Below are 27,050 nucleotides of genomic sequence, written 5' to 3' on the forward strand. Positions count from 1 at the left end.
AACTGTAGGGGCCATTTGTCATAACTATAGAGACCGTCGAACCAATAAGGTTGGGTGAGGCACAAGCCCATCTCCATAGTGCTATTGGTTAGATCCATAAGAGCAATCAAGCTTGTAGGCGCCATATGTCCTATAGTATTTCATAGGACTGGATCTATGATAACAATCCCCGATAAGATTGGTAGGGCCAAATGACATGTCCAGCAACAATTGGTGTAGTATAAAAGAAAGGTGTTAACTAGTAAGAATAGGGTTTGAGGGAATGACTGATCAAGGGAAGTGTTGTTAGATCAATAAACAAATTGAGATGATTCAATGAGAGATTGGTCAATTCATCCTTCATTCTATATATGCAAATCTTTTGGGTCTTTAATCATATGAATAAATAGCTTGATTTCCATGTGATTGTTTTGAATGGCTTGCATCAGTCTGAAACAAAGATTGTGAGGTGTTGTCCATACAAAACTAAATTGCAAGTAATCTAGCACAACCACCCACATAATCCATCCCCATGAGAGAGAAGGGGGCAGACGACATAATGCTTAAGTTTTTTAATTCAAAATTTGTGAAAGTCTATGTTGAAAATTATACGCATGCTATCTTTACTCGTGCTTAAAATAATCTACCTGCTTACTTGGTGTGCTTGAATTTATGAGTGGTCCACATGGGAACATGCATGATAACAAATGAGGCCTAGCAAGTAATGAAGGACTTGGTGGTTGATAAACAAAGAGAAGAGTAGTTGTTGAGGCAATGCAAATTGAGAGGTGGTGTGGAGAAACTAAATAGGAGAGGATGAGAAGATAGTAGTTGAGTGGAAGAGGAAAAGCCACAAGGAGGGGTGTAGGGAAGGCAAGGAGAGCTTAGGGACGTGGGAGAGGAGAGGCTAGAAGGCAAGAACATGGAAGGAGAGGAGGAGGAAGGCACATCATTAGGACATGTTTGTTGTGTCTCATGTTTCAACCCAACAAATACAAATTGTATTTTGACTTTTACATATTGGGACACATAAATTTTGTGAGTACTGGGAATGGCCCCAAGTCCAATTTGTTTAGGAACAAAGATTCAATATGGTCACATTTCTTGTGAGTATTGGGAGTCGAAGGGGACATAGTCGGAATGGTCATGAGTCCTTGAGCAAACCCGATAGTGTATCCTTTGGTCTATTTGTGTTTTGAAGCATTTTAGGCGACATTGCACTTGTTTGGGATATCCAATTCTGTTGACGTGTATCATCGGAGGGGGCAAAATCGGTGGCTAAAAATTTTTCTACTCCCGCAAATTTTGAATTTTCACACCTCCTGCCCATCAAATCTTAGAAGACTAAGTACCTGCAACCTGCCCCGGCCCTGCAAATGCCCTACATCCCGCATGCACCTCGACGTGACCTTGCACATATTTTGGTTTGCCATTGTCTTCTTTCAGGTAAGTTGCCTTTTATTCTTTGCTTGCCCTACCAGCTAGGTTCTCTAGGTCTACTTTGGACTTGACCATGGCCTTGGCATCAATGGCAGCATGCAACTCGCCATGGCTTGCAAGAGAAGCAGACAGAGGCTGCGAGATAAGAAAGCTGAAAAGCCAGGTTAAGGCACAAGGAATAGAGTGCGAGTCGAGGAAAGTGCTGGCATGGTATTGAAACAACAACGGAAGACACTTTTGCAACATCCACGAAGGGAGAAACAATGAGGAGAAAGAAGACTCCTTGCAGAGCAGCAGCAAGGAGTGGTTGCTCTGTGATGAACTCATTCGATCATTGCCATCGGAGTGAAGAACACGAGCTGTGGTGTCACGATTGGTGGGAGCATTTGAGGTAGCAACATCAGGCCATTCAGGTGATTAGCCGTCTCGAGTCTTCATAAGCTTTAGCCTGCACCCTAAAGTTTGTAGAGTAACAACCCTACCAACACCTCGGGAGATGCACGTCCAAGAGACGATTCTCTCTAACCTGAGAAATAAGCTACAAAAAGTGAAAGGGGTGCACAACTTAGATCAACTAGCTGCAAAGAGGTTGACATTAGCTATGCCATGTCCCCTGAAACAAAGGAGAAATGGCTTGGGCGCACAATGTCGAAGATGTCATATAGGGGCTCCTAGATGGGTTATGACCTTTTCTAACACCCCCTCTCAATGACTTAACTATGTGCCAATCAGAAGGACCAATGTGGCTCCAGCAATTGAACGTAAAGTAGAAGCAATGCACGATCATCCCGATCCGAGAAGTCCGTGGGCTTCAATAGGAACACAAGAAAAGGAGAGACAGCCTAAGTGCAGAAGTCATAGCTACAGTGATGACGTTTTGGCACAAAAATATGAGAGTTTCTCCAAATAGAAAGGACATTTGTAAAAAGCAGACAGGATGCAAGGTGTTTGAGGAGCACATTATACACATGCTAGATACAACACAAGTTAGTGGTGCCTAAACCAGCTTGGTGGTTATTTGTGATTGAGCTTTGGGATAGTTTACTTGTTTTGTTTCTTAAACCAGGCTTGGACTAAATATAATTGTCCTAAACTAGCCTGGTGGTTGGAACATCATGCAATCGTAGGTTGGTTCAGCTCAATCACTAATTATGTGATTGTCCTGAACTAGCATGGTTGAGCAGACATTAGTTGTTGTCTAGCCCGATGGCATGGTTGAGCAAAAATTAATAGCAACATATTTCGCAATAGAATAGCAATATATTATTATTTGAAGAGAGAAGTAATCCAAAGGCATTGAGAACAAGAAAAAAAAAGCTAGAATTCAAGAAAACCAAAGTTGAAAACGAGAACAAAAAATAAGCTGGCCCAACTTGACCTAAATTGAAACAAAATAAAAAGTGAAAATTTTGGATCTTCCTATGAAGAGGTTAAATGCCATAATCAAGGAGCCTTAGAAGGATTTGATTTCTTACAAACTATATTTCTACTTCAAGTGTGAGTGCCATGGAGGAGGTAACAGATATATAAATATATCACCCTACCTTCGCTTTAAAAAGTTAAAAACATGAAAAAACATCATCACGAAACCACATCAGTGGTGCTAATGGGGCTCGCTCAAAAATAGAGAAATGCAATGAAGAAGATGCAAGTTGAGAAAGAGGACTAACCACGAATGGCAAGTGCCACATAACTGTTAAAGTATGCATAGCGAGCAAACAACATTTGGGCAAGGGACAAGAAGTCTTCTAGAAGCATGTTTGAGTATTAGAATAGGTTTGGATTTATTTTCTTTTTGCTTGAACCTCTTTTGCCACCGTGTCTTCTTACTATGTAACAAAAAGCTAGTGTGACAAGTCTGAGAAGTTATCAAAAAGACCAAATAGCAATGACCAGCCTTGGAGTAGGAAGTGGTAGAGCTCCATGACAATTAACACAAACCAAGGGCGTTAAGAGCTCAAAAAAAGCCTACTTGTTGTACATCTAAGAAAGAAAGTGCTTGCTACACCTAGATGGATCCAAGAACATGCCAAAATTTATGATATAAGAAAGTGCATTTTACAACCTCATAGTAGTCATCCACAAGACAATAATGAGAGATTGCTATCCAATACGAAACCCCTTACCACTATGCCCCTTACCCGTGCTCGAGGATCAGGTGGGAAATATCGTTAAAGATAACAGGAGTTGTTCCACAACTAAGAATAACTCTCATGGCAATATTCAACCTCACAGCTCATATGACATTGTGATTCTCAATAGAGTAAAATACTCCCTAGTCGAAACACCCCCCAACACATGCACCAGTACAAGCCTTAAACAAAATTCATCAGGCAAACGATGCAGTGGCTAATGGATGTTGAGATGCTGTGGCACCAGGAGCAAATAATTAGAAGCCATGAGTGAGAGACTGAAGAATGCCATCAATAACATCTGTTGTGCTGAGTAGATGGTGCAAATAGTAGCATTTTTGGAGGTGCCAGTTTAAGCCATGTGACACAAGGTTTCTAAGACTCATTGGTTCGAACAATGAGCATCCCAAAGAGATCAAGCAAAAGACATCTGTTGTTCAATATTATATGGAAGACAAGTTCAGTTTGATGAATACTTAATAGGATTTTCTTTTTACACAGGTTCTCTGTTTTACCTTGGCCTAAAATGATTGTAATGCACTTGTATGCATCTAACTTCTTGTCACATTGTGGATCGCATAGTCCAACATGCGTACCATGTGTTAAGGCATTAATGGTCTCGAGAATTTGAGCAAGGATTTTAAGAGGGTGAGTAGTCACAACCGCTTTAAGTGGTATGATGGTTATCAGCATGACTCTTGTATTCATGCAACCTTGAGTCTTTGGGCATTCATTCATTCTATCATGGATGTTTATGCAATAGATATGGGATTTCTTGTTATGTTCTCTATTTCCAAGTTCATCTCTCTATGCATTTTCATTTACACATGAGTTTCCTCTTGATTGTCCGTTATGCAACTCTCTATGATTCCCCATAGTGTCTTATCCAATATATAGAGGTGCTACAATAGCTATTTTGGTGCAAAGAAGTAAATCGACTATTTTATCTTATGATGTACCATAGCTTCCTCTAAATATCGTTGCAAGAATTTGTGCGCCCTATTGCACAAAACAAAATTGACTATTTTATCTTATGATATACCATAGCTTCCTCTAAATATTGTTGCAAGAATTTGTGCGCCCTATTGCATAAAACAAAAACTCTAAAGCTAACTGCTGCCTTGAGGACCCACAACCTACAAATTGGCATATTAGATAACCATGGGAGTAGATCTCATCGACGTTCATGGGAATAGAACTCATTGACCACCAAGAGGGATGGAAAAATATGCCAACCTAGCAATCCAAGCAACACCCCAACCATGGTGGCGGATCGAATGCACTTTTAGCACTGTTTGATTAGTTTTTGGGCACTTTTTAGCTCTTTTAGAGCATGCTGATGATCGCACAGAGACTAACATATTTTGTACAAATGATTGCACAGGGGAGAAAGATGATTGCACAAAGACTCATATATTAGATATCCCTTAGCATCCCAACAATGGAATTCACCATTTGGCACTTGTTGAGAGAGTATGATAAAAACAAAAACGTATTTGTTTTATTACAAAATTTGTAAAAATTACAAAAATTTGGCAACCTTCAACCTAGTCTACTATATAAGTTTTATTACAATAGTTTAAGAAAATTTTAGAGAGAATATGCAAAAAGAGAAACATGTTTATGCAACAATCCAAGCAAATTTCACCATTTGGTAGGTGTTGAGAGAATATGAGAAAAGAGGCATGTTTGCAATATTTTTAGCAACCTTGGTCCCTCCTTGGTCCCTCCTTGGTCCCTATGTACAATTAATTGTCCACTTTCATCCTAAGGTGCGGCCTTGAGACCTATGTGCAAAATTTTGGCCATTTGTATCACTCTGGAAATTTAAAAAAAGGTCCAAAACCATCATGCAAAGGACAAGGTTCACACAAAAGTTAAGGAAAAATAAGCAATAACACCACGAGTAGTGCAATTAAGGACTACATATACCTAGATGAATCCAAGAACATTCCCAAACTCATCCTCTAAAAACACAACATAGTGCAATTTCAATCTCACGAGAGTCACTCATAAGATTGAAAACCATAAACTCCATCACGCATAGCAAGGACTAGCTACTATGACATCCCCACTGACATCATCAGTGCCCAACAATGGATATAGACCATAGTATATAAAAGTACGCTCTCACACATACAAATCCACACACCCACACATACTTAAGCATCCATTTATACAAAGTCTTCGTACTGAGTTTCTGTCAGATCTTCGGAGGTGAAGGGCAAACTCAGCCATGACGAAGGCTAGCACTAAAGGAGAAGGCTAATCAAAAAGTAGTCCAAATCTCTTCATTCAAGCTACGACTGCTTGTGGAGTCTAAACGATTTCATTTTAGTCTCTCCCAAACGAGCCTAAGTTTTGGGGTATTTGGTGAGGCAGGAAGTTTAAAACGTAATGCCTACTTTTGACATTAAAAATCTTATTTTCTTATTTGAGAGATTGACAACCTATATCCTGGCCAAAAGTGCAGTAACATTGATTTCAGCATGAATAGAATAATATAAAGGGTTGCCTATTCATTTCACTAGGGCAAAAAATCAGAGTAGCTATGTTGCAACATTCAGATATAACATCATTTTCCAAGTGCCCTGGAGTTGGGCTGTAAGCCTATGATGCTTCTGCCCCATCTCTTCAGGCTAGACTGTCACTTCAAGATTACTAGACTGCAAATTCTCTACTCCAGAGATTGATACAGCCCATGTATGTACTACTCCTCTAGCAAACCCCGTAGATGATCGCGCTGCTCAAAATAGGCCCCTGCTGATCATCTTCAATGCAACTTGCAAAAAATTTGGATTGACGATGATACAGCCCATGTACATACTACTCTAGCAAACCCTGTAGATGATCGAGCTGCTCACAATAGGCCCCTCCTGATCATCTTCAATGCACAACACTTAGAAATCAAATGCCTTGCGAAAAATTTGAATTGGATTTGTGAACATGACAGACTGTCCATTCAAAGTTCTTCCAAATAAAAGATGCGAGCGCCAATATTAATTCCCCTTTCACCCACATTTAGACTGTATAAAGTTCCGTAATCAGTTAGCGAGATCCTTATCTAGCTGTCAACCTAGGTGTGCAGCTCAACACCTGGTCTAGCAAAAGCATATAACATAGCTCTATTAATATATGACCAAATACATCAATAACAGGAGTGACTCCTGTGGTCATCCCAAAGAGTCATTACACATAATCTGGCTGAAAATGAATTTGTGCAGCCAATCAGGTGTGAAAATACTCGTGCGTGGGAGGACTGTAAAGAAATTACAGAGTACTGCAGCGCCACGAAATGACAGAGGCAAACATTTTCATCCACAATAGTCTTAACCTGATAGAACACTCAAAACTCTCAAATAAGGATCCATACGAAGCTTGCTCGCTGTAAAGGCCTCCACAAAGTGGAAAAAGCAAGGAATAACAAAAGGTGAATGATAGATAGAATGTTTTCCAGGCACTTAGGTTCTGCTCGGTTGTAAGATCATGTATGCCTGCACATTCAAGAAAAACTAACAGTGGTCTCCATCACCAGAAAACACAAAATGAACACATACTAAAAAAGAAGAAAATAATACCTTCCTAAAGATGACAGCCTAACCATAAATAGTTAGTCCCACTCTCCTGTAATGTCTTACTTTGGATGCACACTGCGTGGGTGTAAAAGATCTCAAGTACCCTTCAATCCTTGGCACCCATTCCACCCCTAACAATTATAACCAAGAAAACTAGAAGCAAATCATCTGCTGCTGACTTAGCCAAAGAGCGCTGTCCAGCTCGTGCTCAATGTGCCCCAGTCTGACGCTCTGAAATAACAAGGAGTGAAAATAAACCAGGCCGCTCGTTTTGCATACTAGCTGAGACATTGTGTACTAGCTGCATGTCTCAGCCTGGCAGCCCTAGAAGAGGGGAAGGCAATCCACGTCAATAAAATAGAAGCTAGGCTTAACCTAGATGCTGTAGAAAGATGTCTTTCGTGCTTATAGCAATGTGGTATGAGTGATCAAGACCGAAACCTCTGTCAATGCTAGTGGTCCAGCATGGGTATAAGAAGATTGCTCGATCATTCAAGCAAACACTCAGGTTGGTTGCCCAGCTTGCCTGACGTTGCTTCAAGAGACTGGAACACGTCAGAATGTTCAACATGCATCCTCTGAATTCCCCACATGTGCCATTCACATTGATAAGGGCGTAAGGGCGTTGGCCACAGCTTCTTCCGACTTCAAATTGAAATTTACAAAGGCAGCGTGGATTGCCCTCCCCTCTACTAAAGCTGTAAGGCTGGCACCTGCAGGAAGTTCTCGGATGAAAGAAGTAAAGGCATTCCCTTGCTGACACTTGAACAAAGACGAAGGAAGTCTCATTTGGCGGAAGCTGCATTTTGTGAGAAGGGATTAACGGCCTCCTTTCTGAACACGCTCGCAATACACAATGATCAAATCAACCCTGATCGGTTCCGTATGAACAAACATCCCTAAGTGCCCTGCACTTCAAAATATGACAAGGGCAGTCCCAACAACAATTGTCTAGAGGGCTACCTTACCAAGGCCATACTGTAATGGTTAATGGGTCTGATCAAGAGAAAGACAAGCACCTTCCAGCGCTGAGAGTAGGATTCGGAGTCGCAATTATTAAAGGAGGAAAATCGAGGTCGAAGCTGCAAAGTTTGCAGAGAAATCAAATACCTCTTGATCATTAATACTTTACTGAAGAGCGCTACCAAAACGCCATTGAGCAGAGATGCTGCGTCGCAACCCTGGACACAGCAATGGAGCTATGATGGAGCCAAAAACAGCGATCGAAGCAATTCTACAAAAAGGACGGAGAGAGAGATGGGAAGGATGCCAGATTAAAACTGGTACGATTTAGGGTTTGACAAAAATAGTTACTTTAACTTTAGGGCTTAAAAGCCTCTCTAGAGGGACAGCTCCCCCCTACCCTGCAAGCACGAGGGCTTGAACGCGGGTGGGTGGTCAATCGGTGATCGGGAAGGCCGATATTGGCCTCTCCATTGTGGCAAACAGCAGTAGAGTCGATGCCTGGCCTCGTGCACCAATACCATCTTGATTAGCCCCGTGCCCTACGACTCACTGCCACGACTTCAAAAATGGGTGTGTAAAATAAAGCCTCCTTTGTAGCTCACACCCCTCTTCCACTTTAGAGGCATGCTTGCACCGACACACACCCGGTCTGCGAGCATTCCTCACATTCACGCATGCCACATTCATGGCAGACGCCCGTGGGGGAATGGGCTCCATTGGCAATAAGGATCCTTGAGGCCACTAGGCAGCTCGTTTCGCCACCAAGTGCTTCTAGCGTTGGAATCGGTGCATGCTTGTAGGGCAACCAATTGGCATGTTCTCTCTAGGCTCCCGGGTGCACGCATTTCTGAATCGACTGTGAGGTCTGAATACCCAGTGTCGATCAAGCCACCGCACCTACCACTAGCACCTAAACTGCCATCACATTTGGCCTTTGTGGTAACAGGCCCTTAGACAAGAAAAAAGATGAATGACTTTCGTCCTCATACGTAAGGCCTCCCTAAAATGTAAAATCACAAACAATGGAAGGCATAGTAAAATCAACCAAAGACAGCAAGCTAAAAGAGCGCAACTAGAGGCTTTTACATGTTTGATCATTCACTAGACAAAACAAGGAAAGGGAGCAAGGTGCATTAATAGCCAACGAAGGTTCAAACGAAGTAAAGAAGCACTAGCATCAATAAAGGCCCCGTCAAAAACATTGGTGAAAGCCCCTATTTTAGTTTTCCACGGTGGATGGGCAAAAAAAAAAACCCACAAAATAATTTTAGCTCTCAAAATGAACTGTCACTAAGACCTTCCCTAAAGGGCTAGCCAAAAACGCTTAGCAAGCAACCAAAAATAACCACTTGGGAGTCTTCATTTGGTTTTGGAATATATTTAAATCCCTTCCTTTTTCTTCTACCCTTTAGGGAAGGTCTTAGTGACAGTTCATTTTGAAAGCTAAAATTATTGGCCTGCACTTTAGGGAAGGTCTTAGTGACGGTTCATTTTGAAAGCTAAAATTATTGGCCTGCCCTTTAGGGAAAATCGTAGTGACGGTTCATTTTGAAAGCTAAAATTGTTGGCCTACACTTTAGGGAAGGTCTTAGTGACAATTCATTTTGAAGCTAAAATTATTTTGTGGGATTTTATTTCGTCCATCCACCATGGAAAATTGGAATAGGGGCTTCCTTTAACTGTTTCTAATGTTAGGGGCTACCTTTAAATGTTTCTGACATTTAGAGGGCAAGCCTGATGAATGCTATTCATCTTTTTCCCTTGTTCTAAAGGGGTCTTTCTAAAGTCGAACAACTCTCCAAAAGCTTGCTATGGCACACCCAATCGCACTCTTTTACATGGCATATGTCACTACGCCCAAACAGATGGTGGGACTCATTGCAGGATAAATCTGTTGTTGTAAACAGCGACTGAAGCTCCATTCATCTCATCCCTGAGCAATAATCACGATCGACTAACAAGGTATTCTAGGAATTGGACAAGGTATTGCAAAGTGGAAGAGATTGTGCTCTTCAATTTCCCTTTGAAGCTTAAGAATTGAATTATCAAATAAGTTGATCACTATTTGGAATATTGGCATGGAGAAACATGGCTAGGCGAGGATGGTTCTCTGGCAATGAACATTTGGATTTGCAAGTGGTTCTTGTCAGCAGTGTAGCCCCTATGTGGATTAGCTGCAGTTGGCCAATGGCAAGAGGTCTCAACTCTAGGGGGGCTTGTTCTTCATTTAAATTTTGGGACCATCATCAACTTAAATTCTACTCAATTGACGAGCTCACAAACTAATTTCAGCGCTCTCTGCGTGAACATCAATTTATTAATGCAACTTTTGCAAGAATTCACCCGAGATGGCTAACTATAGTACCTTTCCAATGTGGTCTGTTGAAATATGGTGTCATGTACAAATTAGAGGCTACAGTATGGTGTAGAAAGAATTGAAGTAGCCACCCAGGGATGTGGACTACATGATGTGAAGATGTGGAGCAAGGACTACCACTGGATGAGAGGTGGATCTGAGGATCTCACAAGGTTTGACTATTCTAAAGGCTCTCTCTATATAAGAAGCCTATCTCTTGTATTGTAGTAGTACACATTGGAATAGTTTGAGTGTTTCATACTTTCTGTCTCTCTCCTCATGGTTTTTTGTACTTGGTTTGATCCTATATGATCTTTATGCTCATTGAGTGGTAGATTAGGTTAGTACGATCCACACTTTCACATGGTATCAGAGCGTAGGTTGAAATAAGCCTAGAATATTTTTTAGTTTGAGAGATGTGTGATGATTCTTAAGACCTTGTTGGAAGAACTGGATTAAAGATGATTTGGATATTCAACGCTGCTGCCTTTTAGGCCTATGAGAATTTGCTTCAAGAGCCTACAACGAATTGACGACTAGATTAATGCAAGCAAGCGGGCCATTGATGAACTCATGGTTGCAAGCAAGAAAAAAAAAACATGGACCTAGCGCGAATACGGCTCTGAATGAGCGCGGCTGTCGAACTTATGCAAGTCAGCAACAAGCTAAGCAATGCCAACCAACATTAGAGTACAATAGCAGCAATGCCAAATAGTAGCGCCTCATGCGATAAGGCTCCACGGGAGTTACAGCACCTTCAAAGGCAATTGGCAATGCGTAAGTAGCAAGGACTAGCGACCCGCAATGCCGAATAAGCAGCAGCAGCAGACCAAGCATGCAATGCCACTTTGACAGATTGCACGCATGCAAGCAACATGACCCGCAGGATTGCCACCGATTGTTGATTTGCCACCGACGAGCTACCACAGAAACACCTTCAGCACTAGCCTAGCCTACTTCGTTGACCAATAGTAGCAACCAACCTTCAACACGACTCATGCAGCACGCATGAGCATAGACCAAGCAAATGGCATTCATGAACTGGAACAACAAGATAATCTGATCAACAGCTCCAAAGGGCAACACTACCTTAAAACGAACAAACCCGTGCCTCTTCATGCCTCTGTATTGCCTTCGCCCGTGCTAGTGTGTGGAGACTACACCGCATTCGTCCCTGTTCATTGTCAAATCTTCTTTGTTTTTTGAAAGGTTCATTCCAAGGTTTCCTTACCTAACACATGATGTGTAGGGTTAGCATAGGTAAGGGTCACCATACTCAGTCTACTCAGTGGTCAACAAATTGACACGTGGCTTGGATGAGATGTGGATCAGAGGATCCCACAAGGTTTGACTATTCTAAAGGCTCTCTATATAGGAAGCCTATCTCTTGTATTGCAGTAGTACACATTAGAATAGATTGAGTGTTTCATACTTTCTATTTCTCTCCTCATGGTTTTTTGTACTTGCTTTGATCCTCCATGATCTTTATGCTCATTGAGTGGTAGATTAGGCTAGTACAACCCGCACTTTCACAGGGTCAACCAAAAAGGAAAAGAGCTCTCTCTCCTCATGGTTTTCCATACTTGGTTTGATCCTTCGTGATATTTATGCTCATTGAGTGGTAGATTAGGCTAGTACGATTTGCACTTTCATAGGGTCAACCGAAAAGGAAAGGATATCTTCAAGATTTCCTTCCTTCTTCATCGGTTGAAATTCCACGTCTAGTACAATTGGCTTCATGAGAGTTTGCACCATTTGAATCATTAGTTCAAGTTTGGGATATCTGATTATGCAGGGTTTGGTCAGCAACTTTCTCTACAAGACTAAACTTTATGCTTTGGAGGTTGCTCACCTACAAACTCCCCTGTAAAGATAAGTGGAATAAAATTTTGCCAGTGTGCCCCCAATGTGGTATCCTTTTTTTTCTTGCCAACACACACACACACACACACACACACACAAAAATTCTTTTTGATTAGTATATGTATATCACACACGCAGACACTTATTTCTTTACATGTGCATGTGCGTGTGCGCGCGCACACACACACATGTATACTTCCCCAACTATGAATTATTCTTTTATGTACCCCTCGTGAAATCTTTCCTTTACACTCTCTTTTTAACCACCCCACACACCAAGCCCACTAATCCTCCCATACCTTCTCTAATCCCTTCTTAACCCATGCACTCATTTGCTCCTTACTCCACTTGTGACTTAAACTCCACTTGTGACTTAAACTTCACTTATGACTTCAAACTTTTTCAAATTATCTAAGAATCCATATGGTTTTCTATATTCCTAGGTAAAGCGATAACAAGCCGGGGAAAATAGGCATTACCTATCTACCCAAATGTAACTATGATTTTCTAACACCTAGTTTGTTTGGATGTTCTACCCAACTGTAGCTATGATGTTCTAACACCTAGTTTGTTTGGATGGTGGCAAGTAAGTCGACCCTGACCTCAGAACTTGGATTGCCTGAGGATTCGACATTTTTTTTCAATATTGTGTTTGTCAAACTGAATATCATTAAAAATTCTTAAATTTGGTTGAAATTTTTGCAAACTCTAGTTGCATTTTTAACTTAGATGTCTCAAACATTTTTTCCTTATATGTTTCCCTTTTTTTACTTTTTATCCAATTCATGGAATTAATTGTATGGCTCAATTATTGATGGAACTTTTTAATCTAAACACACACTTTGATTTCCCAAAACTAGCCTTTGGTTGGTGGGCTAATGTCATACAGTTAATTCACATCAATTGGATAATTCTTTAGCATGAATAGTCCCCTACTCATTTGTGATCCGACTTTTTTTAAACTAACTTTTATATCTATTTTGCAGAAGTTGTTTATCCATTAACTATTGGCATCAGTTTTTCATTTTGACACTTATCATAGAGATCCACTTTTATTCCAATTTCACTTATTATCAGTAGGTGGAGACTAAGTTCCACATGGTGGGCTTACTCCCCACCACCATGTGATCTTACCCTTTGGGTTGGGGGTGGGCCACACACACACGTGTGTGTGTGTGTTTTATTATGAAAATGAGGTTCATACACAAAAACAAGTGTATATGATGTTCCATGAAAGCATACATACCCAATCAAGCACCGAGAATGATGGAAGATGCCTTGGGGTGATTTCATGATCAAGGTGGTGGACTACACAAGCAATGAGCTTTCTTCCTATAAACTGTGGACTATGGTTACTTACTTAGCTTAGTATACCTCACCTTTCACCTTTTGAGAAGCAACTAGCTATGTTAGCACTTCATTTCAGCACTTTTGATAAGAATTGGCTTCGTGGGTCACTTCCCAGTTCTTGGAAGGGAATCTATCTAGCTTAATCTTCTCCCAGTGACTTTGATGTGCTTGAAGCTATCACGGCTACTGTCATAAGCATTGAGTGCCTCCACTACTCGTGCATGGAGCACTACTCCTGTTGATGAGAACTTCAAGACTTACTTGCTGGTGGCATTTTGTACCTCATCGGGCTTCTTGAAAGTTTCACTCACTGACTTCCGCAACATGGTTTCCTCCACCTATATTTGTAGGCACCGACTCTCGGCTAGAAGGAGCAGGAGAGCGTTTGGGTTGATGCATCGTAAGATAATGAGTAATCGATCCATTTCAAGTTTTGAAGAAGTGGCAAGATGTAAGTCCCAAAAAGGACTGAGTCATTGTAGTGGACCAAGGAGTGGATGTACTAGAGGAGGGACTATTACTAGTAGGCATAGAGGAGGTGGTCATAAACGACTATATCATGAAATTGATTTTCGACAAAATAAAAAAGATGTTGGAAGAGTGGCAAGTGTCAGTACAACCCCAACCGCAATGCATACATATGTCTCCTGAATTATATACATACAATGCATATGTGTGCTCCCTATACCCTCTCTTAAGCTTGTCACCCCTTCATTCCTACTTGTGGAGGTGTTCGCTACGGAGTTATCTCCTGGGGCTTCATGTGGACTCAATTACATTTTTTGGCTCATGTCTCCCTTGAATACAAGTGACCCTTCCATTTTTTACTATTGGGGCCGCATAGTCTCTGGTAAGTTAACCCCAACCTTGGATCTTTTGCTTACAAAAGGATTCGACACTTGGAATGCAATTCTTCTCTGATTATGATGGACAATTATTCTCTTATTATGATGGTAAATTCTTCTCTTATATGGATGGACAATTAGTCTCTTATTTTATATGTGTGGTTTACCTTTGGGTTTTGACTTAGGAGCCTATAAGCAACTGTTTGTTTGGCCCCTAGTCTGTATTTGGGGGACCTAGCCTGCCAACTAACTAGGGAGGGGATGGGAGCTATTTATAGTTTTCCCTCTTATACCTCATTTCTCATTCACTGGAGCAGTCCTTCTAGCCATCTTGGTGGAGCGTTCTTCCATTTGTTGGAGCAGATCATCCAACCCCATTGTGCATCTCTTAGTTGAGGTTTTTGAGCAATCTTATGGAGCTCTTGAGCAGCCTGTTATGTAGAGGCTCTCCCCCAAGTGTAGAGGGGATTTCTTTCCTTCCTCTCAGTGTGGTGTGTGTGAGGTGCTCTCTCTCTCTCTCTCTCTCTCTCTCTCTCTCTCTCTCTCTCTCTCTCTCTCTCTCTCTCTCTCTCTCTCTCTCTCTCTCCCCACTTTTGTTCATCTCTGCTACATTTCTCACATGGTATTAAAGCCATGGTTAGCTAGAGAACCAAGGAGTGGAGAAAGTGTTGAGCTAGCATATAGAGAGGAGGTTAGGGTGTTGCTTGGAGGTTTCTTTGAGTGGGAGGAGTGGATTGTTTGGGTGCCTACTAGCAATGGGTGACTTTGAAGGCTATTTTCAAATTAGAGAGGAGGTGTTCCTATGGGATGGACAGTGAGGAGTGAAAAGTACATTCGGCTATTAGCCCCTTCATCCTCTTCTCCATCCCTCTCCTTTCTTCAACGTTATGTCCCCTTTCATCCCATCCACCTTCTCTTTCAATTCAGCTCTCTCTTCACTCTAACATGGCGACTTTGCTTGAGATGGCTGAAAACAAGACAAAAACCCTAGTTCTGCCCATGTTCTCAATTGACCGTCAATTGGAAGGGCCCAATTACAAAGTCTATTAGATGATGATGGAGTTTCTGTTGCAGGCATATGATCTAGAAGATTTCATATTGATAGGAGTTGCTAGACCCAATCCCCTTGCATCCAATCTAGGAGTCTTGGAGCAGAAGGAGGCCGAGTCCGTGTCTCAGCTCTAGGACCAGGTCTTTGCAAGGTCATTTTTTTTCCTTAACCATACTCCTCAAGTGATTAATCACGTAAAGCACATGATGTTGGCCAAGACAATATTAGTGCACTTGGCATCTTGATATAATCAATCCTCTCCCATGAAGAGGGTTTCCCTAGAAGTCCAGATGCGTTTTTTGGATTCCAAGAAGTCTTCATCAATAGGAGCACATCAAAAAGTTATAAGAAATTTAATAGGAGATCGTCCAAGCAAGGAAATAGATATTGTCTCAGGACAAGGACATAACTATCTTGTCCTAGTTATCCTCTTAGTACGGGGCTTTTTAGTTGTCCGTGATAACAATTGGTAGGATGAACACATTGACTTGGGATGAACTAATGTTGCTTAACTAGGAGGAGTGATTTGTAGATCGTACCTATGAGAGTCAACCTGAGGCTTTGGCAGTTGAGTAGAAAGGCAGAAAACAGTTGATAGTAGAGGAACAAATAGCCCTCAAGGTAACCTATACATGTAACCAGTGTGGACAAAAAGTTTGTTACTGGTGGTATTGTCCTCAAAGGAATAGTAACGACGCTGCTATGACATATACTCTACCTTCTAGTGGCACGAGGTAGGATGCATTGCCACCAGGATTTTTGGATCCAAATAGAGGATTGCTTTCTTTTTGTGGCAGCCTAGCCTCCCAATCAAGTGTAGGGGGAAGGGATTCATTGATTGAAGTAGGCTTTCAGACAAGACCTCAACCCATGAGGAGTTGTTCCCATTGACTCAGGTGGTAGGATGTTACCGGTATATAGGTTATGACCTATAGATCCAAAGGGGTTCTCCTAATGTTTTGATATAGATATTGTCTGATGAGCTATTGAAGATCTGGATGGGTCAGTAGATTGCCAATGTAGGAATACAAACACAATTGGTTGATCTTGGTGAGCTGTTATATGCCCATTGTCCTTGGGGAACTCAAGTTCATCGATCTGGTGGCAGTGTACTAGTTTGTACTTGGGAGGGGGCTTTAAAGGGGGCTATCTAGCTTTGATATATAGGTGCCCATGTAGCGAAGTAGACCTTGCACTAGTGGTAGTATCTGTTGGATTATTGTTCGAGTACCTTCTATGTGCTCCTCTCACAATGGGGCTGGTGCCTGGTAGCACAAGTGGGCTCAGAAGGACCTCTCTCTCCTACTTTACCCTCATGGGGGGAAGGCACACCAACAACAAGGACCTCTCTCTAGACTAGCCTAACCTCACAAATGCAGGCACACCCACAAGCACCGACCCTCTCACTAAGGTGACATCAGGGGATGTTGACCTCCAACACCCCCTCTTAGCTCCTAGATGGAACACATACGTCAAAGCGCTGGGTATGTCACAAGAATAACTAGAGGAATCCATCATGTGATACTCCATCACCAAAGACTACCATAAGTATCGTTGAAGAGGTTCCCTCTTTGCATGAACTGCCTTAGCATGATCTCAAGAAACCTAGTACGATTGCTCCTAGGCCACAAGTGTTAGATACACTCCTCTGGTCTGGTATTGGTACAATACATCATCTAGTACAACAATCCAATTGCTAGTATTGGTACCTCACTCTAGGGGGAGGTGAGCAGGGGTGCAACTCTCATATAGGGCCATGTGGGCCCCTACTTATAGGCCAAGGATTTTCCCCCCAAGGATCCTCAGTTAGTCCCTATAGGTAGCTTTTTGGTCAGCCCCTAGTCTATTGGGATCAACCAAAGCCTACCAGCTGACTAGGCAATCCTTCAAGCCAGCTTGGTGGAGCAGTTCTTCCATCTACTGGAGTAGTTCATCCAGCCCCATTGTGCATCTCTTGGTTGAGGTTGTTGAGCAGCCTTGTAGAGGGCCTTTGCCAGAGATCACTTGCACTTCTCTTTTTTCTTTCTCTGCCTCTCAGTGTGGTGGAGTGAGTTCTCTCTCTCTCTCTCTCTCTCTCTCTCTCTCTCTCTCTCTCTCTCTCTCTCTCTCTCTCTCTCTCTCTCTCTCTCTCCCCATTTTTGTTCATTTTCGCTGCACTTCTCACCCAGACATTCAAATGATATTTGATGTGAATGATACTTTGTGGAGAAAGTAAAGTGGTTAAATTAAGGCCTTTCAAAATACCATATCTATTGGAGGCACTAGTTTTTTTATGATAATTTTGAGGTGAGATTTTTTTAGCGAGGCGAGTTTTGATTTTTAGGAAGCATAAAACTGCTGAGATTTTTCCTTATTTGCACACAAAATTGGCAAGCTTTTTCATTATGTCCAAAAGGAAATTTGGGAGCCCTATAGTAGGTCAATTTTAGTATAGGGCAGCCAGATAGCTTTTGGGGTCCTTTTGTAAAATTACATGATGCAATGGACGAAATCTGAGTAAAGAATAGTGTTCACAACAACGAATCGAAGAAGAACAAAATTTCTTTCTATACTCAAGTAGTACAAATGACGGCATTGTGCACCCATGCACTCCCGTAATGGAGCTTATATGGTGATCTAGACAAATACTAGGTGAAGATATCTTACTAATTGATAGGAGCTAGGAGGGTGCTATTTTTATAGCCCAAGAAGGTGGTAGTCTATAAGACCATCTACACAAATCCAATAGGGATTCTTTTGGGGGAAATTCCTATGTGGGTCTCGATGGTGACTCACGTGTTGTGGGGATGTTGAAGAGATGCCAATGGAGCCTCCACTCCAAGCTACTCCTTGTGAGAGCATTGCAAGGCACGCGAGCCGTTTGCAAGTGTCACTCAAGCGGCCTCTGGATTGTTGCAATGTGTTTCTACGAGAGAAAGAGAGAAGGGGGAGAGGGGAGAAGAGAGGGGAGAAGGGAGGGAGAAGGAGAAGGGGAGAGGTGTTGAGAGCTCATGCTCAACATCATGTGATCACGTGTGCATAGCACCATCATGTGATCATATGTGCATAGTACTAATCTTATAGAGTGCTATAAAGGAAAGGGTTAGATCCCCTAACCCTAACCCTAAATGGGTTTGTATATATTCTATTTTTTCAACTAAATCTAGTGTATAGCTAGTCATTTGTGGTGTGCTCTCTAGCTGTGCCCTCTCTCCTCATCTCCACTCTTCTCCTCTCCCCTCTTCATATTTTTGTCATGGTATCAGAGCTCCCTTGCCTTTTGCTGAGGCATTGCGATTCGTGAGAGAGATCGAGAGATTGAGTGCTTCCATTCTTTCATTCCGTTGATGTTCATTCTTGAAAAATTCTGTTCATGTGAGGAATTTCCATCCATTGAGAGAGACTTAGAATCTTGAGAGAATTTCTTGAGAAAAGATTTATCTCATTCCTTTTTTTGAGAGAGTTTTTTGTGAGAAGAGAGGAGCCTATCCTACTTTGAGAGGGAGAGGTGTCCTGTAAGGATATCTATGAGAATTCTACTCAGAGCCTAGAGGTCCTCTAAGACTTAAGATGCTTCTTCAAGCTTCAAGCCAAGCTGTAGCCAACAAATCTTGCAGCATCTCCTTCCACAATCTTCTACAACTTCTACAACTACAAGGCTCAAAGCCTCTTGCATGCAGGATAGCTCGACTAGTGCCTATGCCACCTCCAAGGGCTTCCCAATGAAGATCCTTCAACAAGCCACCATCTACACCAACAAAGCCTTCTACAAGACATCGACTCAGACATCATGAGCAAAGCCTCTCCTTTAACGATTCGGCTACTTGGCTCTCCACAGCCTCCATCGACAGCAGCAGTGAAGCTCAAGTGTTCAAGTGAAGCTCCATAGCAACTGCCTCCAAGTGCCTCCTGCACACACACAATGCCTCAAGCTTCTGCCATGCATTCGCTCCAAGCCTCGCCTGCTAAACGAGCCCAAAGCTCTGCTGTAGCAAGCGTCTGCCAAGCCAACCTATGGTGGGGATCCTACAGCAATAACCTAAGAAGCAAGTGGCTACCAAGCCAAGCAACTACGTCGCCAATGCAACTCCCGAGCTAGCACCATAGCCGCCAAGCTCTCAGACTTGACTCTAGCCACCGCAGACAGCCCGCGTGACCTTGAAATCAACACGAAGCTCCTAGATCCCAACTACTCAAAAGCGTGCGATGATCATTGCTCTGTCAAACGACCTTCATAAGCCTCCTGCAAAGCATCTCTAAGGCCAACGACCACCTACCTAAGCTCTCCATTACCAAAAAGTGAGCAGAGAAAAACGAGCAGAGAAAAATAAGCGAGCAAGATTAAATAGGTTTCAAGCAAGCGAGAACCTCATCCATCATCTTATTCCTCTCAATATCATTGGAACAATTGATGTGATCATAAGCAAATCAAACATATTCCAACAATGATGGCATGCCTAAAACTCACAATTAACTTCTCTTTCATCCTCATACTATCACATTTGAGTCATTGTGGAGAGGTAGAGACACAACAATACATAAAATTTGCGATAAAAAAAGCAAACACTACTCAAATTAAACATCCACACATCAAGATAATGACATATCACAAGGTAGAATATATAACTGAAAATATATAAACATGATCATGTGCTACATATACATATCATGTCCTTTATGCTTGTAGAAGATCGCCCATACATTTGATCCAAAAACATGGAAGCAAAACCAACTATGTCAAAAGAAAAAAAACACATTTTCATCATAAGGATTAATTTTGCTTAGTGAAAATACCTATGTAATCTGGACAATACCATGCTTTGAAAAACTTAGGGAGCCAAAAAAGGATTTTATCCCTCCATACTTCTATTATGACCAATGTTTGAACAATAGTTCTATCGAAACTAGAAACGAATGCATCTAAACCACTATGTTGATTGCTCATCCAATATCCTATAGACTATTATGTTAAACTCAATACGTGACCACAAACTCAAGCATAAGAGGAGCATGATTCAAGTGAAATAATTGGCAAAGACATTCTGTAACTAGTATCCTACTACATCTAACGGAAAATATGCACCAGGCATTAACAAGCTTCTATTTCCACCGCTATAAGCACACTCGTATCTTGTAGTATGAAAAACTTTAAGGAAAACATTGCACTTAATGCATCAATTAAGCTAGTGACCACTCATCAGGCACAATTGAACAATCATCAAGGAAAGTCTAGTCAAGCAAGTTGAAGCAAAAAACCAAATATCTATTCGGATCTTTGCCGTGGTGTATCCGCCAACCATGAGTAGCAAAAGAACCTATGAAAAAAGCAAAATAGGGATTATGCCACTCTACCATGATCACTTCCATGCTACAAATAAGGGAATACATAGTCGTTTTGGGGTACTTTTAGGGTTCATTCCCAACCATTAAAAAGGGAGCCAATGCTATCTATTTGTATTTATAAAATCTTTATGAACATTATCATGTTCAATATAAGGATAGGAGCCAGCTCAATGGGTAGTCTTAAACAAATATAAATAATATTCAAATTTTAACCTTATGCAAAAGCTTTTTTTAAACACAAAGTAAAACTTGATTATACATATAGATGGGAATCAGGTCACCATTGTAAGTATGTATTCAATAATTAAGTTGAAAATATTCCCTTAGAAAAGGGTCATAGCTCAATCAACTTAGTACCCATATTATATATCCAAAATTTACAAGATCTCATTCATACCATTAGAATGTTTTCATCACTTGTCATAAGTACTAACCTCAATTGGCATTATGTATTTGGGTTAGAATAGTTTTTAGTATAGGATATAATGGAGCAATATATTTATGTAATATCTAGTGAGATCATAGTTTCTAATATAGGATAAAATGGAGCATAGAGTAACGTTGTCATTCAAAAATGATAATATACCTTCTTTGACCATATACAAGTACCATGCATTCGTAAAAAAAGTTAGTCATAAAATGCAATATAATGTGCCCATAATGCATGTACATTAAATCTTCACATGTTAGAATGTGAGAAAGGGAATATTTTAACTATGAAATCAGGGATCAATGTAGGAAATGGTCTTCTATGCACACATGTATGCTAAGGGTCCATCTAATACAATATTCGAAATTGATGTGAGTATGAGTGTATGCATCCATCGGTGATGTATATGAGTGTATGCATCCATTCGTGATGTATATTGTTGTACTAATCCATGGTGCTTTACGGCTTGAGTTGTTTGTAGCGCAATTAATCACAACAATGTTCTATTTTTAATGAGAAAAATGCCATAAAATTTTCATGCTGCAAAACACACACAAAAAAATGGCATTTGTAGCATTAATCCAAGCATTTCCTACAAACAATCTCCATCCCTCCCTTTCCTGCTTAGTCCTTCTGCCCACCTCCACCCTCTTGTTGCCCTTCCAGACTACCTCTTGCCTCCTCGCCTCCTTGCTTCCTCACCTCCTCACCTCCTTGCTTCTTTGCCTTCTTACCTCCTTGCATCATGCTTGTTGCTGGCAATTCCGTCCCTCCCCTCATTGGATAGCTCCTCTACTCCTCACGTTGTCCTTCCCCTCATTGGCTAGCTCCTCTACTCCTCATTGGCCAGCTCCTCTACTCCTCACGTCATCCCTCCCCTCATTTTGGTGTCTCCAATGAATAGCTTGGGGGTCTTGTTTTTGGAGAGGGGAAGCATAAGAATGGAAACACGTTAATGCATTGTCATTTTTGTGCTTCTGCCACCCAAAAACAAGACCTGCAAAGCTCTTGCTTAAGCTTGAATGAGCCTCTTGATTTTGGGGGGTGTAATGGTCAAAAATGGTAGCACGTTAAGCCATTTTCAACCATTATACCCCCAAAATCAAGAGGCTCATTCAAGCTTAAGCAAGGGCTTTGCAAGCATTGCAAGTCCAATAAATGAAATCAATCAGATTAGGAATTGGCAAACTTGATTTGGGAATGGTCAGAAATACTTTGTCTTTGAATAATGCCTTGGATCATGGGATGGGGTCCCATGAACCTGCTGCCTGTGATGACGAATGGTTTTGCCCTCAACTGGAAGTGACATGTGTGTAGTAGTAAAAGGAAAAAAATGTGGATATGATAGCCCTCATGGAATCTCTAAGGGGTCTTGATTTTGGCCATGATTTGCACATTATAGCACTTGAGCCATACATCAATTTCCAACACTTGAGGCATATAGTGGCTTCACCCATGCAACATTGCCAGCAATCCAAGCATCAAGCAATCTCATATTCCATATCTAGAGACACGTGAGGGGTAGAGCCGCTTTTTGGTAGCCTCCCTAGCAATATGTATTGAAAAAAAAAAGTATTCAATTATTATATTCTTCCTTGCTATATGAATGCTCTTAATGCATCCAAATTGTAGAACTACTTCAATACTACTACTTAGTTATATTGTATAATAACCTCCATATGTATACTCGTGAGACAACAAAAAAGAGACCTAGCAGCCCAAAAATGACAGTGCATTGACGCACTGCCATTTTTGGGATACCAGGCCTCTTTCTTGCTATATGAATGCTCTTAATGCATCCAAATTGTAGAACTACTTCAATACTACTGCTTAGTTATATTGTATAATAACCTCCATATGTATACTCGTGAGGCAACAAAAAAGAGACCTAGTAGCCCAAAAATGACAGTGCATTGACGCACTGCCATTTTTGGGATACCAGGCCTCTTTCTTAATGTCTCACGAGCATAAGAACAAGCACTTGTGTTCCTTACCTTTCTTTCCAATGGGGGTCTTGATTTTGGGGGGTTATGCCAAAAATTGATAAACAACATTATTTGATGCATATAGTTTTATTAAATAGATAAAATAGGCATGAAAACCATCTAAATTGGCTCTTGCCATTCGATTTGATGTATGACATCACCCCATTTGGATTTGTAAGTCCAAAGATACAGGGTCCTACTTTTAGGGCTTGAATGCCTGAAATAGGTAGCGCATCAACACGTTGTCTATTTCATACATCTAGGCCTCAAAAGTAGGACCCCATGTAGGACCACATGAGGTCCTACTTTTGAGGCCTAAATGCATGAAATAGGGAGCGCGTTGACACGCTGCCTATTTCAAGAATTCAGGCCCTAAAAATAGGACCTCGTATCTTTAGACTTACAAATCCCAATGGGATCATGTCCTATATCAAATCGAATGGCAAGAGCCAATTTCAATGGTTTTCATGCCTATTTTTTTCATCAATCAAAACTATATGCATGAATATATACATCAATATATGCATCAATATATACATATGTATGTATGTATATACATACATGTGTGTGTGTGTGTGTGTGTGTGTGTATACATATACATATACATATATATATATATATATACACATATAGATATATATGTATGTATATACATACAGCAAAATTAGGACCCCATTGGTTGCCTATTTTATGCATTTTGTTGTCTCATGAGTATAAGAACAAGCACTTGTGTTCCTTAACTTTCTTTGCAATGGGGGTCTTGATTTTGGGGGGGGTATACCAAAAATTGATAAAACAACATTATTTGATTAATATAGTTTTAGTTGATGGAGAAAATGGACATGAAAGCCATCTAAATTGGATCTTGCCACTTGATTTGATATATGACATGGCCCCATTTGGATATGCAAGTCCAAAGATATGGGGTGCTACTTTTAGGGCCTGAATGCATGAAATAGGCAATGTGTTAACGCGCTGCCTATTTTTTAACACGCTGCCTATTTCAGGCATTCAGGCCCTAAAAGTAGCACCCCGTATCTTTGGACTTACAAATCCAAATGGGGTCATGTCATATATCAAATCCAATGGCAAGAGCCAAATTAGATGACCATATATCAAAATTGTATGCATCAACATATACATATACATATACATATATACATATATACATATACATATACATATACATATATATATATATATATATATATATATATATATATATATATATATATATATATATATATATATGTATATATGTATGTATGTATGTATGTATGTATGTACATGCATACATACATACATACATACATACAAACATAAAAAGTAAGACCCCATTGGTTGCCCATGTCATGCATTTTGTTGTCTCATGGGCATAAGAACATGCACTTGTGTTCTTTACATTTCTTTGCAATGGGGGTCTTGATTTTGGGGGGGTATGCCAAAAATTGATCAACAACATTTTATTTGATGAATATAGTTTTAGTTGATGGAGAAAATGGACACAAAAACCATCTAAATTGGATCTTTCCATTCAATTTGATATATGACATGACCCCATTTGGATATGCAAGTCCAAAGATACGGGGTACTACTTTTAGGGCCTAAATGCGTGAAATAGGCAGTGCTACTTTTAGGGCCTAAATGCGTGAAATAGGCAGTGCATTAATGTGCTACCTATTTCATGCATTTAGGCCTCAAAAGTAGGACCCCATTGTGTTGCCAATGTGTCCTACTTTTGAGGCCTAAATGCATGAAATAGGCAGTGCGTTAACGTGCTGCCTATTTCAGGCATTTAGGCCCTAAAAGTAGGACCCCGTATCTTTGGACTTACAAATCCAAATGGGGTCATGTCATATATCAAATTGAACGACAAGAGCCAAATTATATGATTTTCATGTCCATTTTCTCCATATATCAAAATTGTATGCATCAATATATACATCAATATATACATATATGCATTAACATATACATATACATATATACATACATACATACATACATACATACAAACATCAAAAGTAAGACCCCATTGGTTGCCTATGTTATGCATTTTGTTGTCTCATGAGCATAAGAACAAGCTTGTGTTCCTCACCTTTCTTTGCAATGGGGGTCTTCATTTTGGTGGGGTATGCCAAAAATTGATCAACAACATTATTTGATGCATATAGTTTTAGTAGTTTTAGTACACATATATACATACATACATACATATATATGTGTGTGTGTGCGTGTGTGTGTGTGTGTGTATGTGTGTATGTATGTACATACATACATGGATGCACATGCATGCATGCATGCATACATACATACATACATACATACATACATATATACATACATATTTGATGCATACAATTTTACTAGATGGGGAAAATAGGCCCCACTCCAATTTACTTGGAGAGACCCAACTAGACAAATAGAGCAAGTCCAAGGGGTCGCTAGGGACACCCCCTGGCAAATGCAGATGCCTAGTCTACAATTTTAGCACCAATTTTGGGATGTAAGCTACATAGTCATGTCCAAAAAAAGTTGTGTCAATTCTTGCATTAAATGTAGGGTGGTGAATATATCCTATTCCTTGATGGGGCCGGAGAAGACGGAGGCAAAAAATTAAACCTCCAAAAAGACTTCTTTTACCAGTCTATGGGGATTGGCTCTTACTAGCGTTGAGAGTGGACAAGATAGCTACCACTGGTGTGATATGGGAATCTCCTAGTCTGCAATTTTAGCACCAATTTTGGGATGTAAACTACATAGTCGGGTCCAAAAAAAGTTGTCAATTTTTGCATTAAATGTAGGGTGGTGAATATATCCTATTCCATCATGGGGCCTACAGAAGACGGAGGGAAAAAATTGAACCTCCAAAAAGACTTCTTTTACCAGTCTATGGGGATCGGATCTTACTAGCGTTGAGAGTGGACAAGATAGTTACCGCTGGTGTGATATGGGAATCTCCCAGTCTCAAGTTTTGGGGTCCATGAAATTAGATCATGCTGACAGTAACTCTAAGAGGGTGCAAAGGCAGGCAACATTCTTCATCATAGCTAACTCAAATGCAAGGCAATGAAAATGCTAGGAGAGTTTCCAAGTAGCAATGATCTTGGGAAGGGACATGATGATACTTTGTTGTGTTATGTAGGATATTAATTTCCATTAAATGTGGGACATGTTAGATATAACTTCATAAAATCCTAAGTGTTGAACTTAGTACATTAAATGTTCAAGCATAAATAATAGTTCGTGAAGTTAATACATTAAATATTCAAGCCTAAAGAAGCATTAATCAAGACCTAATGCACCGTACCAGACTTTGGCCTTACCCTCGTTCCATAGACTTGCCAACATAAGGCCAAAATTTTCATTCTCAAGAATATGTGGAAAGACCTTATGTTTGGCCCATTTATGGCGAAAAAATTTCATTCTAAAGAATAGGTGGAATGAAATTGTGTTTGAGAAATACAAATCAATGCTCAAGTTTGGACATAAATAAAGGTATCCTTTTGAAGAATGTCTGTGTTTGCCCCCCAGAGTTTTGATATGGTTGGATTGAAGTTGTTAATATATAAATCCTTAGGTTTCTTTTGACGAACAATGTAGACTGAGAGATGCTACTCTATAATGTGGTCATGTATGCTTGTTGTGATATCTCTATCCGTTCGAAGAAGTTCGAAGAACGGACCAAAATTGAACGTCATTGTGAGCGGGTCCTCTAGGATTTTTGAAATTGTCTTGAGGTTTTCCTTGGCGATC

Source organism: Dipteris shenzhenensis, chromosome 24, assembly GCF_047967505.1.
Source record: "Dipteris shenzhenensis isolate YYH24624 ecotype China chromosome 24, Dip_SZ_1.0, whole genome shotgun sequence".
NCBI classification, from domain to species: Eukaryota; Viridiplantae; Streptophyta; class Polypodiopsida; order Gleicheniales; family Dipteridaceae; genus Dipteris; species Dipteris shenzhenensis.